At 48.7% G+C, this 18821-nt stretch overlaps 2 long non-coding RNA genes across 2 annotated transcripts in view; both read right to left on the minus strand.

Moving 5' to 3' along the window:
* LOC130298391 (uncharacterized) overlaps positions 1-18821 on the minus strand; it is a 107732-nt gene that overhangs the window by 34414 nt on the left and 54497 nt on the right. The window lies entirely within an intron of this gene.
* LOC130298381 (uncharacterized) lies at positions 13362-18163 on the minus strand. The gene is made up of 5 exons (XR_008849767.1): positions 17986-18163; positions 15172-15256; positions 14021-14087; positions 13756-13920; positions 13362-13652 (listed from the first exon to the last, which is right to left on the minus strand). It is a non-coding gene; the product is annotated as an uncharacterized LOC130298381 (long non-coding RNA).

Consider the following 18821-nt stretch of genomic DNA (forward strand, 5'->3'; position numbering starts at 1 on the left):
AATTATCTTCCTCTCTACATATCTATTAGGGAAGACCTGGTCAGATGGAACCTTCCACATATCTCGTGGCTTGGGCGTATCCATTCTATAAAAATGGTGGTACTTCCCAAACTTCTTTACCTTTTCAGGTCCTTGCCTATTCCTCTTCGTATGGCAGACCTTCGAAAACTACAGCGAGATGTTTTTGAGTTCATCTGGCGAGGTCTTAAACCTAGGATTCCTCGAACTATTATGTTCTATCATAAAAGGCTAGGAGGCCTGTCTGTACCTCACTTTGTCCATTATTATACTTCTGCACGTCTGGCTCAACTGCTTCTCTGTAATGCTCTCTCTTCTTTTCCTCGTTGGGTGACCTTAGAAAATGACTTGCTTTCACCTTACACGCTGCAATCTCTTATGTGGTCTACTCCTTTGATCTCCTCTTATGTGCCCTCCTCGGCTATTCTCTCACTTCATTCTCTTCTTCTTTGGCAGTCTGTCCGCTTCAAGCTTAAGCTGCAATCCCCTGTTTCTCCTGTCACTCCTCTGCTTACTAACCCCTTCTTTCCCCCTGGTCTACAGAGGTCGGATTTTTCTTGGTGGCTGTCTCAAAAACTATATCTACTCCACCATTTCCTTATACGTAAACAATTGATTACCCAGACTCTTTTTATTGATAGATACAACCCTCCCCCGGAGGAATTATTTAGGGTCTCCCAGGTTTTCTCTTTTTGGCGCTCCCTAACCATTACTTCTGGAGCTATGGACAACTCATTCTTTGAATCCATGGCCCTCTATTCTCCACTACGCACTGGAGCACTCTCCCTTATTTACTCAGCCCTTAACCGTCCACCTACAGACAATAAGTTACTGTTTATGTCCCAATGGGAAGAGAACCTACACATTTCTTTGACACTCTCACAATGGCAAGAATGCTGTGTGCAATTAAGTAAGGGTAGTTGGCAAATTTCCCTGACGGAAACAGCCCTTAAGATATTACATAGAACGTATTATGTCCCCTCCAGGTTACACGCTATATATCCCTCAGTCTCTTCTCTTTGCTTTAGAGGTTGTCCTGAAACTGGTGATATGTTGCACACCTGGTGGACCTGTCCGTATGTTTCAGCTTTTTGGCATCACATCAGAGATCTAATCCTCTCTATTTTACAATTCTCCTGTCCATTAGACCCAGCTGTTTATTTATTGGGCCATAAACCTCAAGGTCTACCTTATGTCAAGTTCAGATTTCTTCAATTTATCCTTTTGGCGGCAAGAATTCATATTGCATCCAAATGGAAAACCTCGGTACTATTCCCCTCTGCAGTTATAACTAAGCTTAATGATATTGTGTTATCTGAACGACTTAATGCAATCAGAGGGGATGAAATGCAGCATTTTGACAAGGTGTGGGGCCCATGGATTAGCTCTTCATATGGCACGGATCTTTCTTACTATCTTTCCTTATAAGCCTGTTTAGTTTATACTGGTCCATTTACATTACACTTTTTTTTTTCCCTCCGTTAGTACTGCATTGACCATGCTTTGTATTTTTATTGCTGTTAGTACAATATTCTGATGATGGACGACTGTTACTGAATATGTATTACCTGCTCCTTACACTTCCTGGATTTATCCATTGTCTACCGCTCCATGTTTCCTCCCCTCCCTTCCCGCCCCTTTTTCCCCTTGGAGCTTTTCACTTTGTATTGCTCTTATTTGGCCTCGGCCCTTGTACCCTTTGTTATATTTCCACTGCATTTATTGTATCCATGCTGTGCATTTTATGTTTGAGTTTTAATAAACTTACTCCGTTTGATACTAAAAAAAAAAAAAAAAACATGCTCTCCGCATCCCACAGATTTGATAGCCTAAAAACACCATAAAAGGATGAAGAAATCCCCATTAGTGTCTGGTGTTTCATATTACCCTATTGATTCCAACCTAACATGTGCCCGCAGCGAGCATGGTGTTTTTTATCACAAACACGCCAAATGTAATCCCAGCTGAAATGAATGTTTTCACAATAGGTGTGAACAGGCTGCAGGCTGTGCTAGATATATTTGCATAGTTGCGGCATACAGCATGTGCAGCATTTATGTGGCGGCTTTCCGCTGGCATATATGGCTTTCTGTACTGGTGAATGCAGCGGGCACTTACTGGTAGTTTTTTCCTAGCTGCACAGTTTTGCACCACAACCACTCCGGCTGGGACCAGGCTGACCGATCTAACGACCAAGATGCCGCAGTGAACGGCTTTCTTTCTGTGAAAGTTCTGGTGAACTACAATGCTCAGAAGAGGAGGAGCGCCATTGAGCTTTTGGAAAGTGAATTAGTTTGGAATGGTCAGGGCCATGTGCGTTTACAAACCCCCCGTGGTGCCAGAACATTGAACCCCCCCCACATGTGACCCCATTTTGGAAACTACACCCCTCACAGAATTTAATTTACGCCCCACAGATCTTTGGAACAGTGGGCTGTGCAAATGAAAAATTTAATTTTTCATTTTTACGGTCCACTGTTCCAAAAATCTGTCAGACACCTGTGGGGCGTAAATTCTCAATTTACCCCTTATTACATTACGTGAGGGGTATAGTTTCCAAAATGGGGTCACGTGTCGTGGGTCCATTGTTCTGGCACTATGGGGGCTTTGTAAACACATGTGGCCTTCAATTCCGGACAAATTTTCTCTACAAAATCCCAATGGCGCTCCTTCTCTTCATAGCATTGTAGTTCGCCCGCAAAGCACTTTAAATTCACATATGGGGTATGTTCTTACTCAGAAGAGATGGGGTTACAAATTTGGGGGGGGACTTTTTTTCCTATTTTCCCTTGTGAAAATGAAAAATTTAGGGTAACACCAGCATTTTAGTGAAAAAAGATATATTTTTTCATTTTCCCATCCAACTTTAATGAAAATTCGTCAAACACCTGTGGGGTGTTCAGGCTCATTATACCCCTTGTCACATTCGGTGAGGGGTGTAGTTTCCAAAATAGGGTTACATGTGGGTATTTTTTTTTTTTGCGTTTGTCAGAACTGCTGTACAATCAGCCACCCCTGTGCAAATTGTTACGCCGAGCGCTCCGGGTCCCCGCTCCTCCCCGGAGCGCTCGCTACACTCTCGTTACTGCAGCGCCCCGGTCAGATCCGCTGACCGGGTGCGCTGCGATACCGCCTCCAGCCGGGATGCGATTCGCGATGCGGGTGGCCCCCGCTCGCGATGCGCACCCCGGCTCCCGTACCTGACTCGCTCTCCGTCGGTCCTGTCCCGGCGCGCGCGGCCCCGCTCCCTAGGGCGCGCGCGCGCCGGGTCTCTGCGATTTAAAGGGCCACTGCGCCGCTGATTGGCGCAGTGGTTCTAATTAGTGTGTTCACCTGTGCACTCCCTATGTATACCTCACTTCCCCTGCACTCCCTCGCCGGATCTTGTTGCCCTTGTGCCTAGTGAAAGCGTTCCCTTGTATGTTCTTAGCCTGTGTTCCAGACCTCCTGCCGTTGCCCCTGACTACGATCCTTGCTGCCTGCCCCGACCTTCTGCTACGTCCGACCTTGCTTCTGTCTACTCCCTTGTACCGCGCCTATCTTCAGCAGTCAGAGAGGTTGAGCCGTTGCTAGTGGATACGACCTGGTCACTACCGCCGCAGCAAGACCATCCCGCTTTGCGGCGGGCTCTGGTGAATACCAGTAGTGACTTAGAACCGATCCACTAGCACGGTCCACGCCAATCCCTCTCTGGCACAGAGGATCCACCTCTTGCCAGCCGGCATCTTGACAGTAGATCCGGCCATGGATCCCGCTGAAGTACCTCTGCCAGTTGTCGCTGACCTCACCACGGTGGTCGCCCAGCAGTCACAACAGATAGCGCAACAAGGCCACCAGCTGTCTCAACTGACCGTGATGCTACAGCAGCTACTACCACAGCTTCAGCAATCATCTCCTCCGCCAGCTCCTGCACCTCCTCCGCAGCGAGTGGCCGCTTCAGGCCTACGACTATCCTTGCCGGATAAATTTGATGGGGACTCTAAGTTTTGCCGTGGCTTTCTTTCACAATGTTCCCTGCACTTGGAGATGATGTCGGACCAGTTTCCTACTGAAAGGTCTAAGGTGGCTTTCGTAGTCAGCCTTCTGTCTGGAAAAGCTCTGTCATGGGCCACACCGCTCTGGGACCGCAATGACCCCGTCACTGCCTCTGTACACTCCTTCTTCTCGGAAATTCGTAGTGTCTTTGAGGAACCTGCCCGAGCCTCCTCTGCTGAGACTGCCCTGCTGAACCTGGTCCAGGGTAATTCTTCCGTTGGCGAGTACGCCATCCAATTCCGTACTCTTGCTTCTGAACTATCCTGGAATAATGAGGCTCTCTGCGCGACCTTTAAAAAAGGCCTATCCAGCCACATTAAAGATGTTCTGGCCGCACGAGAAATTCCTGCTAATCTACATGAACTCATTCATCTTGCCACTCGCATTGACATGCGTTTTTCCGAAAGGCGTCAGGAGCTCCGCCAGGATATGGACTTTGTTCGCACGAGGCGTTTTTTCTCCCCGGCTCCTCTCTCCTCTGGTCCTCTGCAATCCGTTCCTGTGCCTTCCGCCGTGGAGGCTATGCAAGTTGACCGGTCTCGCCTGACACCTCAAGAGAGGACACGACGCCGCATGGACAATCTCTGCCTGTACTGTGCCGGTACCGAACACTTCCTGAAGGATTGTCCTATCCGTCCTCCCCGCCTGGAAAGACGCACGCAGACTCCGCACAAAAGTGAGACTGTCCTTGATGTCAACTCTGCTTCTCCACGTCTTACTGTGCCTGTGCGGATATCTGCATCTACCTTCTCCTTCCCTACTATGGCCTTCTTGGATTCCGGATCTGCAGGAAACTTTATTTTGGCCTCTCTCATCAACAGGTTCAACATCCCGGTAACCAGTCTCGCCAGGCCCCTCTACATCAATTGTGTTAACAATGAAAGATTGGACTGTACCATACGTTACCGCACGGAGCCCCTTCTAATGTGCATCGGACCTCATCAAGAAAAAATTGAGTTCTTGGTCCTCCCCAATTGCACTTCCGAAATTCTCCTTGGACTACCGTGGCTCCAACGCCATTCCCCAACCCTGGATTGGTCCACGGGGGAGATCAAGAGCTGGGGTATCTCTTGTTTCAAGGACTGCCTTAAACCGGTTCCCAGTACTCCCTGCCGTGACCCTGTGGTTCCCCCTGTAACCGGTCTCCCTAAGGCCTATATGGACTTTGCTGATGTGTTTTGCAAAAAACAAGCTGAGACTCTACCTCCTCACAGGCCTTATGACTGTCCTATTGACCTCCTCCCGGGCACTACTCCACCTCGGGGCAGAATTTATCCTCTGTCCGCCCCAGAGACTCTTGCTATATCTGAGTACATCCAGGAAAATTTAAAAAAGGGGTTTATCCGCAAATCCTCCTCTCCTGCCGGAGCTGGATTTTTCTTTGTGTCCAAAAAAGATGGCTCCCTACGTCCTTGCATTGACTACCGAGGTCTTAATAAAATCACGGTAAAAAACCGCTACCCTCTACCTCTTATCTCTGAACTCTTTGATCGCCTCCAAGGTGCCCACATCTTTACCAAACTGGACTTAAGAGGTGCTTATAATCTCATCCGCATCAGGGAGGGGGATGAATGGAAAACGGCATTTAACACTAGAGATGGACACTTTGAGTATCTGGTCATGCCCTTTGGCCTGTGCAACGCCCCTGCCGTCTTCCAAGACTTTGTTAATGAAATTTTTCGTGATCTCTTATATTCCTGTGTTGTTGTGTATCTGGACGATATTCTGATTTTTTCTGCCAACCTAGAAGAACACCGCTAGCATGTCCGCATGGTTCTTCAGAGACTTCGTGACAATCAACTTTATGCCAAAATGGAGAAATGTCTGTTTGAATGTCAATCTCTTCCTTTCCTAGGATACTTGGTCTCTGGCCAGGGACTACAAATGGATCCAGACAAACTCTCTGCCGTCTTAGATTGGCCACGCCCCTCCGGACTCCGTGCTATCCAACGTTTTTTGGGGTTCGCCAATTATTACAGACAATTTATTCCACATTTTTCCACCATTGTGGCTCCTATCGTGGCTTTAACCAAGAAGAATGCCAATCCTAAGTCCTGGCCTCCTCAAGCGGAAGACGCCTTTAAACGGCTCAAGTCGGCCTTTTCTTCTGCTCCCGTGCTCTCCAGACCTGACCCATCTAAACCCTTCCTATTGGAGGTTGATGCCTCCTCAGTAGGAGCTGGAGCGGTTCTTCTACAAAAAAATTCTTCAGGGCATGCTGTTACCTGTGGTTTTTTTTCTAGGACCTTCTCTCCGGCGGAGAGGAACTACTCCATCGGGGATCGAGAGCTACTGGCCATTAAATTAGAACTTGAGGAATGGAGGCATCTGCTGGAGGGATCTAAATTTCCAGTTATTATTTACACCGATCACAAGAATCTCTCCTATCTCCAGTCTGCCCAACGGCTGAATCCTCGCCAGGCCAGGTGGTCTCTGTTCTTTGCCCGGTTTAATTTTGAAATTCACTTTCGCCCTGCCGATAAGAACATCAGGGCCGATGCTCTCTCTCGTTCCTCGGATGCCTCGGAAGTAGAGCTCTCTCCGCAACACATCATTCCTCCTGACTGCCTGATCTCCACTTCTCCAGCCTCCATCAGGCAAACTCCTCCAGGGAAGACCTTCGTCTCTCCACGCCAACGCCTCGGAATCCTCAAATGGGGTCACTCCTCCCATCTCGCAGGCCATGCGGGCATCAAGAAATCCATGCAACTCATCTCTCGTCTCTATTGGTGGCCGACTCTGGAGACGGATGTTGTTGATTTTGTGCGGGCCTGCACTGTCTGTGCCCGGGACAAGACTCCTCGCCAGAAGCCTGCTGGTCTCCTTCACCCTCTTCCCCCCCTCCCTACTCCCTTGCCCTCTGGTTTGCCCGCTGTGGATGAAATAACTCGTGATCTTTCCACCATATGGAAAGAGACCCAAATTTCTCTCTTACAGGCTTCATCACGCATGAAGAAGTTTGCTGATAAGAAAAGAAGAGCTCCCCCCATTTTTTCTCCCGGAGACAAGGTATGGCTCTCCGCTAAAAAGAGGGGGAGACCCAAGGGGGGGGGGTACTGTTACGCCGAGCGCTCCGGGTCCCCGCTCCTCCCCGGAGCGCTCGCTACACTCTCGTTACTGCAGCGCCCCGGTCAGATCCGCTGACCGGGTGCGCTGCGATACCGCCTCCAGCCGGGATGCGATTCGCGATGCGGGTGGCGCCCGCTCGCGATGCGCACCCCGGCTCCCGTACCTGACTCGCTCTCCGTCGGTCCTGTCCCGACGCGCGCGGCCCCGCTCCCTAGGGCGCGCGCGCGCCGGGTCTCTGCGATTTAAAGGGCCACTGCGCCGCTGATTGGCGCAGTGGTTCTAATTAGTGTGTTCACCTGTGCACTCCCTATGTATACCTCACTTCCCCTGCACTCCCTCGCCGGATCTTGTTGCCCTTGTGCCTAGTGAAAGCGTTCCCTTGTATGTTCTTAGCCTGTGTTCCAGACCTCCTGCCGTTGCCCCTGACTACGATCCTTGCTGCCTGCCCCGACCTTCTGCTACGTCCGACCTTGCTTCTGTCTACTCCCTTGTACCGCGCCTATCTTCAGCAGTCAGAGAGGTTGAGCCGTTGCTAGTGGATACGACCTGGTCACTACCGCCGCAGCAAGACCATCCCGCTTTGCGGCGGGCTCTGGTGAATACCAGTAGTGACTTAGAACCGATCCACTAGCACGGTCCACGCCAATCCCTCTCTGGCACAGAGGATCCACCTCCTGCCAGCCGGCATCGTGACACAAATCACCAATTTAGGCCTCAAATGTACATGGTGCGCTCTCATTCCTGAGCATACATACATCTGGGGTATTTCCGTACTCAGGAGAAATTGCGTTACAAATTTTGGAGGTCTTTTTTTCCTTTTACCGCTTGTGGAAATAAAAAGTATGGGGCAACACCAGCATGTTAGTGTAAAAAAAATAAAAAAATTTACACTAACAGGCTGGTGTAGCCCCCAACTTTTCTTTTTCACAAGCAGTAAAAGGAAAAAAAGACCCCCAAAATTTGTAGTGCAATTTCTCCCGAGTACGGAGATACCCCATATGTGGCCCTAAACTGTTTCCTTGAAATACGACAGGGCTCCGAAGTGAGAGAGCGCCATGCGCATTTGAGGACTAAATTAGGGATTGCACAGGGGTGGACATACGGGTATTCTATGCCAGTGATTCCCAAACAGGGTGCCTCCAGCTGTTGCTAAACTCCCAGCATGCCTGGACAGTCAGTGGCTTTCCAGAAATGCTGGGAGTTGTTGTTTTGCAACAGCTGGAGGCTCCGTTTTGGAAACCCTGCCGTACAAGACGTTTTAAATGTTTTATTGGGGGGGGGGGGGGGGTAGTGTAAGCCGTGTATATATAGTGTTTTACCCTTTATTATGTATTAGTGTTGTAGTGTTTTTAGGGTACATTCACACTGGCGTGCTACGGTGAATTTCCCGCTAGGAGTTTGCGCTGCAGCGAAAAATTTGCCGCAGCCCAAACTTGAAGCAGGAAATTTACTGTAAACCCGTCCGTGTGAATGTACCCTGTACATTCACATGGGGGGCAAACCTCCAACTGTTTCAAAACTACAACTCCCAGCATGTACTGACAGACCGTGCATGCTGGGAGTTGTACTTTTGCAGCAGCTGGAGGCACACTGGTTGGAAAACCTTCAGTTAGGTTCTGTTACCTAACTCAGTATTTTCCAACCAGTGTGCCTCCAGCTGTTGCAAAACTACAACTCCCAGCATGTACTAATCACCGAAGGGCATGCTGGGAGATGTAGTTATGCAACAGCTGGAGGTACCCAACTACAATTCCCAGCATGCCGAGACAGCTGTTTGATTTCTGGGCATGCTGGGAATTGTTGTTTTGCAACATCTGGAGAGCTACAGTTTTTAGACCACTGCACAGTGATCTCCAAACTGTGGACCTCCAGATGTTGCAAAACTACAACTCCCAGCATGCCCAGACAACAAACAGCTATGTGGGCATGCTAGGAGTTGTAGTTTTGCAAGATCTGGAGGGATATAGTTTAGAGATCACAGTCTCAGACTGTATAGTGGTCTCAAACTGCAGCCCTCCAGCTGTTGCAAAACTACATATTCCAGAATGCCCAAACAGCTGTCTGGGCATGCTGGGAGTTGTAGTTTTGCAACATCTGGAGGGCTACAGTTAGGATCCCGGGAGCCGTCCTCTTCAGAAGCACGTGACGCCGCCCGCCGATCAACGTCGCCGCAGCCTCCGGACGGGTAAGTGGACGTCGGCGCCCGGTCCCCTTCGGTTCCCCATTCTGCCCCGCCTATTGTGGGTGGGCAGGACGGGGAAAACAAAAGTTAACCCCCCCGCCCCCGGTCTGCTATTGGTCGTCGCCTCTGACGATCAATAGCAGACCAATAGCAGGGATAGGAGGGGTGGCAACCCTGCCACCCCACTCCTATGCCTACAGGGGGATCGTGGGTGTCTTAGACAACCGCGATCCCCCTTCTATTCCGGGTCACCGGGTCACAATAGACCCGTATGACCCGGAATCGGCGCAAATCGCAAGTGTGAATTCACCTGCGATTTGCGCCGATCGCCGATGGGGGGGGTCTGATGACCCCCCTGGGCATTTGCGCGGGGTGCCTGCTGATTGATATCAGCAGTCACCCTGGCCCGGTCCCCGTCCGGCGCGTGGCGGGGACTGAAATTCCCACGGGCGTATGGATACGCCCTGGGTCCTTAAGTACCAGGACGTCAAAGCGTATCTGTTACGCCTAGCGCTCCGGGTCCCCGCTGCTCCCCGGAGCGCTCACAGCGTTTTCCTGTTCGCAGCGTCCCGGTCAGACCCGCTGACCGGGTGCACTGCGATAATGCCCCTAGCCGGGATGCGATTCCCGATGCGGGACGCGCCCGCTCGCGGTGCGCATCCCGACCCACTTACTCGGTCCCCGTCTGTGCTGTCCCGGCGTGCGCGGCCCTGCTCCCTAGGGCGCGCGCGCGCCGGTTCTTTGCGATTTAAAGGGCCGGTGTGCCACTGATTGGCGCATGGTTTTTAATTAGTGTGTTCACCTGTGCACTTCCCTATATTACCTCACTTCCCCTGCACTTCCTTTCCGGATCTTGTTGCCATTGTGCCAGTGAAAGCGTTCCTTGTGTATCCCTAGCCAGTGTTCCAGACCTCTTGCCGTTGCCCCTGACTACGATCCTTGCTGCCTGCCCTGACCTTCTGCTACGTCCGACTCTGCTCTTGTCTAATCCCTTGTACCGCGCCTATCTCAGCAGTCAGAGAGGTTGAGCCGTTGCCAGTGGATACGACCTGGTTGCTACCGCCGCTGCAAGACCATCCCGCTTTGCGGCGGGCTCCGGTGAATACCAGTAGCAACTTAGAACCGGTCCACCGACACGGTCCACGCCAATCCCTCTCTGGCACAGAGGATCCACCTCCAGCCTGCCGAATCCTGACAGTATCCATACGCCCTAGGTCCTTAAGTGGTTAAACACTAACCTTGAGGTTGGGGAAATTTGCAAGATTTGTAAATTATTTCTATTTAAGAATCTTAACCCTTCCAATACTTATCGGCTGCTGTATTCTAGAGAAGAAGTTATTTTCTTTTTGGATTTTTTTCCAGTCTGACCACAGTGCTCTCTGCTGACACCTCTGTCCATGTCAGGAACTGTCCGGAGTAGGAGAAGTTTACTAAGGAGATTTGCTCCTACTCACAGAGAGCACTGTAGGCAGACCGAAAAGAACTGTACAACTTCCTCTGTAGCATACGGCAGCTGATAAGTACTGTAAGGATTAAGATTTTTAAGAAGTAATTTACAAATCTGAATTCGAGTAGAATACAGACATAGCGCACATCTACAATCTTGTATAATGATCTGATTGCTTCTCAGCACAATATCAAAAACTAACAGGTTGTTAGTATACATTTTTGATCAAAAAGTACAAGCCCACTCGCCACGTCAAGGCCACCTATTCAGAGTGGGTCCCTAACATCCCTAGCATAAAATGGCGTAGCACTGGGCGGCGACCACCACCGCTGCGACACAGGTGCCCACAGGGGGGGGGAGCGACCCACTGGCAGAGCGGCCCCAATGCCTCTCAAACCAGTTTATAGGCCGCACCCGCCCGCAGACACAGCGCCACGGCAGCAACAGACGCCGCCCCGCACCTCACCAGTGTGAACAAGGTGTAATGGCTCACTTACCTTGCTCTCCCAGTCAGACTGGGAGGCAGCTAGGAGTGAAATGGCCCTAGTGTGGCTAATTACCACCTGAGGGCTGAGGGGGTGGGGAAGAGTGCAGCACATGTTCCAAAAAAAAATTTAAAAAAAAAGGGGGAAGATAGAAATCACAATATGAATTTGAGTAGAATACAGACATAGCGCACATCTACAATCTTGTATAATGATCTGATTGCTTCTCAGCACAATATCAAAAACTAACAGGCTAGGGACATTAGGGACCCACTCTGAATAGGTGGCCTTGACGTGGCGAGTGGGCTTGTACTTTTTGATCAAAAATGTATACTATCAACCTGTTAGTTTTTGATATTATGCTGAGAAGCAATCAGATCATTATACAAGATTGTAGATGTGCGCCATGTCTGTTTTCTACCCTAATTTACAAATCTGTTTAACTTTCTGGTACCAGTTGATTTAAAAAAATAAAAATTTCCCCCGGAGTACCCCTTTTACGTAACACCTTTAAATTCTGTACTACGAATATCAGCAGCCACTGAAGAGAGAGGTCATCCAACAACTGAAGTCCCAAAAAAATCTGCCACTAAATCCCTCAAGCAACCATTCAGTCCCAGTCCAGAACCATCTGACCAGACCACAGGGACCAGTGTGGAGGAGAACAGGGTCCAGGCTGTAAAATAGAAGAACACCGGAGCAGCCAGATACACTGACTCTAAGGCTGAGCCTCATACTTCTACCGAAGCTGCAGAGTTATAGGGGAACTGTAAAAATGAAAGTACTACAACCCCCAGTGTGGTCCGTCTGTGCCCCCCTAAGGGTCAGGGTTGGAGGAGGCACAGGTTGAACAGACACACTACAATGGGAGTTGTAGCACTGTAGTTGTTAAAGAAAAAAAAGATGTTTTCATCAGGTTGCCCATAGCAACCAATCAGATTGCTTCTTTCATTCTTGAGAAGACCTCTGAAAAATAAAAGAAGTAATCTGATTGGTTGCTAAGAGCAACTGAACAACATTTCCTCTCCACAGGTACATTTCCCCGATTGTCTTCATATTTAGCATGAGAATCTACTGACAAAGTGAGTAGCCAACCATTTCTGGGCATAAAACTCTGTAAGAGACAGCAGTCTGGGGGCGTCTGTGGTGGACATGAAGGAAGGGGGGGGGGGGTCCAGGGAAATTGAGATTTGACGTCTGCAGCGAGCGCTTCTCACTGAGCGACGGGTCTCATCCCAGGTATTGCAGGGAGACCCCCCACGATCAGCTACTTATCCCATAACCCATGGATAGGGGATAAGTTAATTTTTGCCATAGTTCTCCTTTAATTGGCCAGAACACACCCAAAATCGGTCCCAGCCAAACATTGCTTCGTATTCTGTCATTTCTCCCAGCTGTTCTTTTTCTACCTGCTTGTAAGGCATGCCTACACTCTCTAATTCCTTAAAGTGGTACTCCGCCCCTAGATATCTTATCCCCTACCTTAAGGATAGGACAAAAGATGACTGATCACTGGGACCCCCGCGATCTTCATGCAGCACCCGGCGTTCCAAATAATATATTTAGAACTCTGGGTTCTCGAGGTGCGGGTCGTGACCTCACGCCACGCCCTTTCCATTTATGTCTATGGGAGGTGGTGTGATGTCACAAGAAGGTGTGGCATGATGTCACGAATCCCACCACAGGAACCAGTGATCTAAACATACTATTTAGAATTTTGGTTGCTGCATGGAGATTGCTGGGGTCCCAGCAGCAGGATCCCCTTGATCAGACATCTTATCCCCTATCCTTTACATAGGGGATAAGATATCTAGAGGCGGAGTACCCCTTTAAGGGACAGTTCATGTACCCAAAAGTTGATCCTTTGCAACCGTATGACCCCTAGCAAGTTCCCTGCATGAGTCCCATTCATCAGAAAAAGGCTTGTGCATGGAACTTGCTGGGTGTTCTACGTTTGCCTCATAAACTGCACCACCCAGCACCAGTTACCTCTCTCCGCACCGCATTATGCAGATCGTGCAGGAGAGCAGCTTTGGTTATCCATGTTTTGCTAACTCTATTTTCACACACAGAAATAAATAAATGAGTCGAACAAGTCAAAGAACAGTTTAAAAAAAGGGGAACTTTATTTATTATTTATTAAAATGTTTGTTTAGGGGATTTTTTGTAACCTCCCATCACTCACAAAGAGCGTACAGTAACTAATACTCAGGACAGGAAAAACCTCCAGAGGGGAGGAAACCTGTAGGGAATCCATGGCTACTGTATGGCCCTTCCTCTGGGCATACTAAAGGAGGTTACCTCTATAATTTGGGCAAATGTTTCTGTGTATGTGCATGATTCCTAGGCCTGTGCCTTCATCCAACGTCTTGCTGTAGGTCCCGAAATGCTACTCCATGTCCTGGAAATAGTGCATCTAAGATAGGGGACAAAAAAAGATAGATTATTTACATGTTTATCATAGAAATACACATGGAACTGCACTAAAGACCTTTTGGACAAAACAATGTAACACTTACCAGTCACAGTCATGTGCATGACTTTGCATTCCCGTGTCCCTACACAGTGTCCAGCACCGGCCCCTCACTGATGAACAGGACCAGTGTTATTTCTGGGGCTATGCCTTCATCCAACGTCTTGCTGTAGGTCCGGAAATGCTACTCCATGTCCTGGAAATACTGCATCTAAGATAAGAAAAAAAAGATAAATGATTTACATGTTAATCATAGAAATACACATGGAACTGCACTAACGATCTTTTGGACACAACAATGTAACACTTACCAGTCACAGTCATGTGTATGACTTTGCATTCCCGCGTCCCTACACAGTGTCCAGCACCGGCCCCTCACTGATGGAGAATGAACAGGAGCCGTGTTATTTCTGCTCAGTGCTGCTCTTTGGTGGACAATGGTTATGACATCACATGTGTGACACGCTGTTACCTCCTGGGAGTTCTATTTCAGTAGTGCTGCTCTCTGATTGGCTGAAAATCAAAAAAGCTTTCTAATATATTCTGTATGTCTGTTATCTAAGGTTTTTGACAATTTTTATTAAAATGGCGCCACTCCCTGTGGGTGTGTTATATTTGTTTCTCCTAACCAGATATTCTGTATATGTAATATCATTTGGTGGCCCCAACAGCCTGGGCCCATAGGTTTCTTACATAGATCAATGCTACTCCGATAGGCTCAATGAGCAGCGCTGGCCGCCGGGACGTCTGACGAGTGACGTCCCTGACGTTGCGGTCTGGAGCGAAGGATGTCACTAGTCAGACGTCCCAGCAGCCATTGATTTAAAGTGGTTGTGGCTCCTGCTGCCAGTTCAAGATCAGACACCATGGCCCTAGATTGACATACTGCAACACCGATCCCCTGTGGCTGCCCACCTGTTGCAAAACTACAACTCTCAGCCTTCAGCTGTCAGGGCATGCTGGGAGCAGGGGCGGATCCAGAGTCGAGTCTCGGGAGGGGCGCTATTAGAGTATTTTGTGTTGGTGGACAGAAGATTACGGAACTTACACTATTATTAAATGTATCATACAGTCCTAACCTTGTTTAAGTCTCTTATTCCGTGCTCATATGTCAGAATAATAATCAAATATACCAATTGCCACAGAATGGGAAAGTGCTAAAGCTCTATAGGGAGGAGAATACGCAGTGATATCAGTGACTACAGGTGACGTCTTATTATTGTGTATTCTCCTCACTATAGAGAAGACATCACCTGTAATCACTGATATCATTGTGTATTCTCCTCACAATAGAGATCAGTGATTACAGGTGACGTCTTCTCTATAGTGAGGAGAATACACAATGATATCAGTGACTATGGGTGACGTCTTCTCTATAGTTAGGAGAATACACAATGATATCAGTGATTACAGGTGACGTCTTCTCTATAGTCTTTCCTTATCTAATTCAGATGGTACATACCACCAGAATTTGTTCCAGCTAAAACTTCTCGATGCAGAACTTGATGCCCAGACGTCTCCTCACTATGTCAACGCATTCTGATCCTCTATATGAAAACAATAATTATTATAATACTTCCAAACACTGTATTCTTTGAATATAATACTGGCACACACCTTCCTAATATAATTCTGACATACTGTACCCCCTGAATATACAACACACTGTACCCTCTGAATATAATACCGCCATACACTGTACCCTCTGAATATAATACTACCACACACTTTGCCCTCTAAATGTAATATTACCAAACACTGCACCCTCTGAATATAATACTATCACACACTGCACCCTCTAAATATAATACTATCACACACTGTACCCACTGAATATAATACTAACACACACTGTGCCCTCTAAATCTAATACTACCACACAGTGCATTCTCTGAATATAACTTGCTGTGCTGTAACTACCCTCTGAGTAAAATACCGTAATGTATTGTGGCCCCTAAAAAACGTACCACCCCAGAAATTCCTCACAATATACACTATACTTCTGAAAGGCAAAACACTCTGTGCCTTCACATATAGTAATAATGCCCCATCTTGTGCCCCTACATATAATATGACCCGTCCTGTCCCCCCCACATAATAATGCCCTCTGTGCTGTGCCCCTCACATAGAATGCTCCTGTCATGTGCCCCACACATTTAATGCCCCCTGTGCTGTGCCCTTCACATATAATGCCCCCATTCTTTGCCCCTCACATATAATGCATCCATCATGCGCCCCTCATATATAAATCCCCCATCATGCGTCCCGCACATATAATGCCCTTATCATGCGCCCCTCACATATAATGCCCCCTGTGCTGTGCCCTTCACATATAAAGCCCCATGTCCTGTCCCCTCAGGGGGCATTATATGTGAGGGGCACAGCACAGGGGCAATATATGTGAGGGGAACAGCACAGGGGGCAATATATGTGAGGGGAACAGCACAGGGGGCAATATATGTGAGGGGCACAGCACAGGGGGCATTATAAGTGTGGGGTACATAACAGGGGGCATTATATCATATAATGCCCCCCTGTGCTGTGCCCCACACATATAATGCCCCCTGTGCTGTGCCCCACACATATAATTTATATATGTGAGGGGCACAGCACAGGGGGGCATTATATCATATAATGCCCCCCTGTGCTGTGCCCCACACATATAATGCCCCCTGTGCTGTGTGCCCCACACATATAATTTATATGTGTGGCACAGCACAGGGGCATTATGTGAGGGGCACAGCACAGGGGGCATTATATGATATAATGCCCCCCTGTCCTGTGCCCCTCACATATAATGCCCCCTGTGCTGTGCCCCTCACATATAATGTCCCTTGTGTTGTGCCCCTGACATAATGCCCCCTGTGCTGTGCCACACATATAAATTATATGTGTGGGGCACACAGCACAGGGGGCATTATATGTGAAGGGCACAGGACAGGGGGCATTATGTGAGGGGCACAGCACAGGGGGCATTATATGTGAAGGGCACAGGACAGGGGGCCCCCCTGTCATGTGCTCTTCACATATAATGCCCCCTGTACTTTGCCCTGCAGACCTTCATTAAATATTCAATTTTCTCTGACCCCCCTCCTCCTAACAGTGGCGCATATCCTGTTTCCATAATCCCCTGCACCCTGAGCATACCCTTACTTACAGTATGCAGGCCGCAGGGACGGGTCCTCCAGGCGCCGGCACGATGATGTGACGTCATTGCGACGGCCTTTAGTGGATCTCGTCCCCGCAGCTCACACGCTGTGTACTCACAGTGTGTGTGTAAGGTTAGTGCAGTGTTTCCCAAACTTTTTCGGGTCGGGGCACACCTCGGAAATTTTTTTTTCCGCGGGGCACCACTACCGAGGTTGACGAGCAAAAAAAAAAAAGAGGGAAAAAACGCACTGAACTATATCTATTTATCTGTCTCACTGTCACTCAGTACTTACTGCACTTGTCTCCTTGGAGGACCGGACTATAGTTAAAAAAAAAATAAAAATAAAAAATATATATATATATATGAACAAATTCCTATGCACACTGCATATATCTTATCTTGCATATATCTTATCTTCCCCCACATTAGGTTGGCAGTATACTCCCCCCACATTAGGTTGGCAGTATAGTCCCCCCACATTAGGTTGGCAGTATAGTCTCCCCACATTAGGTTGGCAGTATAGTCCCCCCACATTAGGCCCCGCATAGTCCCCCCACATTAGGCCCCGCATAGTCCCCCCACATTAGGCCCCCGCATAGTCCCCCCACATTAGGCCCCCGCATAGTCCCCCTACATTAGGCCCCACATAGTCCCCCCACATTAGGCCCCGCATAGTCCCCCCACATTAGGCCCCGTATAGTCTCCACATTAGGCCCCGCATAGTCCCCCCACATTAGGCCCCGCATAGTCCCCCCACATTAGGCCCCGCATAGTCCCCCCACATTAGGCCCCGTATAGTCCCCCCACATTAGGCCCAGTATAGTCCCCCCACATTAGGCCCAGTATAGTCCACCCTAAATTAGGCCCAGTATAGTCCCCCCCACATTAGGCCCAGTATAGTCCCCCCACATTAGGCCCAGTATAGTCCCCCCACATTAGGTGCAGTTCCCCCACAAACATACAGCCTTCAGCCATACAGTGTATTACTGAAGGCTGTATGCCTGTGTACTGCCCCACTTCAGTGTTCCGAGCACCACTCCTCTAGTCCGGCTATAGAAGTAGGTCCCGGGACCGGAGGAGCGCTGCTCGGAACACCAAAGGAGACGCGCCGCTGGTAACACTTACCAAGTTGACAGCGCGCGTCCTCCTCGCTGCTCAGGTCCTCTGCGATTGTTGCTATGGGCGAACGCATGGGATGTCAGTGACGTCCCTGCGTGCGGTACCTCCCGACGGTCCCCACGTTTTTAAAGTAAACGCGGGCCCGCAGGGACTTAGAGGCATCCCTGTGTCCCAAAAGCAACTTTCGGGACACAGAGGTGTCCTGCGGCAAAAACACCCGGCAGGTGTTTTTCCCGCGGCACATCTTACACTATGTCACGGCACACTAGTGTGCCGTGGCACAGTGGTTGAAAAACACTGGGTTAGTGAATGGTGGAGCCGGAGCTTAGCTGGACAGACGTCTGTCGAAAGGGGGGGAAAAGCACCTGAAATAAAGAAATGTGGGCTTTGAAAAACACCATTTATATGTTGTTTTTAATCACAGCCTAAGCCTAGGAACAAACACAATTCTTGTTTGATGTTTTTTTCTGTTTTTTGCAAAAAAAAACAAACATCAAAATCTTCCCCCTCATGTCTTTTCTCAGCTATCTTTGTGTTATTTTTGCTAAAAGCACTGGGGGGGGGGGGGGGGGGGGGTTAGAGATTTATCAAAACCAGGGAAGAGGGAAAGTGGACCAGTTGCCCATAGCAACCAATCAGGTAGTTTCTTTCATTTTTAAAAAGGCCTCTGAATAGTGAAAGAAGCGATCTGATTGGTTGCTATGGGCAACTGGTCCACTTGACCTCTGCACAGGTTTTCATACATCTGTCCCAATGTGTATTATTATTATCATCATCAGCATCATCATCATCATCATCATTATTATTATTATTATAGGAAGTGTTTTTTCTTTGGTGTTTTT

Source organism: Hyla sarda (genome assembly GCF_029499605.1).
Source record: "Hyla sarda isolate aHylSar1 chromosome 2 unlocalized genomic scaffold, aHylSar1.hap1 SUPER_2_unloc_6, whole genome shotgun sequence".
Taxonomy (NCBI): domain Eukaryota; kingdom Metazoa; phylum Chordata; class Amphibia; order Anura; family Hylidae; genus Hyla; species Hyla sarda.